The sequence below is a fragment of the Cucurbita pepo genome, unplaced genomic scaffold (genome assembly GCF_057944985.1).
Source record: "Cucurbita pepo subsp. pepo isolate OVF unplaced genomic scaffold, ASM5794498v1 scafford_62, whole genome shotgun sequence".
Lineage (NCBI taxonomy): Eukaryota > Viridiplantae > Streptophyta > Magnoliopsida > Cucurbitales > Cucurbitaceae > Cucurbita > Cucurbita pepo.
Genome location: NW_028257966.1, coordinates 1 through 2500, shown reverse-complemented (window position 1 = coordinate 2500; position 2500 = coordinate 1).

The following is a 2500-nucleotide window of genomic DNA, read 5'->3' as shown; positions in this document are numbered from 1 at the left end:
GGTTCATGTCGCACGCCCGAAGGCACCCGACTCCACCCCACCTTGCATGTTTCATCATCGTACCAGCCATCAACCATCCTCAAGCCAGCCCAAGTTACAAGGCAACATCGCAACATTCCATTCTCAACAAGGCTCATGTCGCACGCCCAAAGGCGCACCCAACACGGCCTCACCGCGCAAGTTTCGCCACCGCACCGCCACCGTCAACCACCCTCGTCCGCCGACCACCACCCCAACGCCCCAAGCATATGCCCATGTGCGGCGCATAGTGCTTGGGGCGTGGGGGTGGCGGAAGATATAGGGGTACCCCCGTGCCCAGCCCATGCAGACTAGTCACCCCCCTATATAGTACATTTTGAGGCATTTTTGGTCTGCCAGGCCTAGATACGATTTTTCTGAGCGGTCATACGGTCAAATATCTCAAGTTTTAGAATGTTTTTTTCCATGAACTCAATTGATTCATGAATTGGACATTCTAATGGATCTAGAAATCAAGTTTCATAATTTTTCAACCAACCAATTTTTTTTAATGAATTTTTAAATATTAAATAATAAGAAATTAGAAAAAATAGCTAGAGTGGTCAAAAAAATCTGAAATTTTGTGGTAATCATTCTTTCATGTTGCTTAGCTCCCAGAAAAAAATTTACAACAAACTGACCACTCCACATGTACTTTCACAATTAATGGGTGATGGATGGGGCGCAGGCACGGGCGCGCGCGCAGCAGAGCGCGGGCGGGGCGGGACGGGGCGCGCGCTCGCGGGAGCACGCTGGCGGGGCGGGGCGGGGGGCGCGCGCTCGCGGGAGCACGCTGGCGGGGCGGGGCGGGGGGCGCGCGCTCGCGGGAGCACGCTGGCGGGGCGGGGCGGGGGGCGCGCGCGCGCGGGGCGAACGCTGGCGGGGCGGGGCGGGGGCGCGCGCGCGCGGGAGCACGCGGGCGGGGCGGGACGGGGCGCGCGCGCGCGCGCTGGAGCATGAGGGCGTGGCGGGGCGGGCGAGCGCACGGGGGCAAGCGGGCGGGGCGCACGCGGGTGGGGCGGGGTGGGGCTGGCGAGCGCACGGGAACGTTCCGACACTGCCCCACCGTGCGCGTTCCGCCACCGCACCCCCGCCGTCAACCGCCCTCGGCCTCCGACCACCACCCCGACGCCCCAAGCATATGCCCCTGTGCGGCGCATAGTGCTTGGGGCGTGGGGGTGGCGGAAGATATAGGGGGTACCCCCGTGCCCAGCCCATGCAGACTAGTCACCCCCCTATATAGTACATTTTGAGGCATTTTTGGTCTGCCAGGCCTAGATACGATTTTTCTGAGCGGTCATACGGTCAAATATCTCAAGTTTTAGAATGTTTTTTTCCATGAACTCAATTGATTCATGAATTGGACATTCCAATGGATCTAGAAATCAAGTTTCATAATTTTTCGACCAACCAATTTTTTTTAATGAATTTTTAAATATTAAATAATAAGAAATTAGAAAAAATAGCTAGAGTGGTCAAAAAAATCTGAAATTTTGTGGGAATCATTCTTTCATGTTGCTTAGTTCCCAAAAAAAATATTACAACAAACCGACCACTCCACATGTACTTTCACAATTAATGGGTGATGGTTGTAAAAACGCGGTCATGGTTGGTGTCTTAGTGTAATGTACTTGCTCTAGTATCAAAACTCTTCATTTTATTGTTTTAGACAAGCAAAAGAAAAAATAGTTAAATTTGACGGGTGTCACTCTTTTCTTAGTTCCAAAAAAAAAAAAAAAGCATTAAAAATGAACATTCACTTTTCACGGGTATTGGGTTTGATGATATTTTTATAGTCCAAGGCTTTATACACGTTCTTACTTTCCACGGATGTTAGGTGTGATGAATTGTTGTAGGGGCTAACCTTCAAGGCTTTATACGTGTACTCACGTTTCATAGGCATTGGGTATGATGTTTTTTTTATGGAGGTAACATCCAACACTTTTGATATGCTGTTGGTAGGACATGTATCGCACATAGCATAGGATGGGGCTTGGCGTGTGCGAGGGGAGTGGGGGCGCGGGGGTGTGCGGGGGCGTGCGGGGTGAGCGCGCGGGGCAGTGCGGGGGCGTGCGGGGGTGCGCGGGGTGAGCGTGCGGGGGCGTGCGGGGTGAGCGCGCGGGGGTGTGCGAGGTGAGCGCGCGGGGGTGTGCGAGGGCGTGCGGGGTGAGTGCGCGGGGGCGTGCGGGGGTGTGCGGGGTGAGCGCGCGGGGCCGTGCGGGGTGAGCGCGCGGGGGCGTGCAGGGGTGCGCGGGGTGAGCGTGCGGGGGTGTGCGGGGTGAGCGTGCGGGGGTGTGCGGGGGCGTGCGGGGTGAGTGCGCGGGGGCGTGCGGGGTGAGTGCGCGGGGGCGTGCGGGGTGAGTGCGCGGGGGCGTGCGGGGTGAGCGTGCGGGGTGAGTGCGCGGGGGCGTGCGGGGTGAGCGTGTGGGGGCGTGCGGGGGTGTGCGGGGGGAGCGCGCGCGGGGGGGCGTGAAGGGTGTGC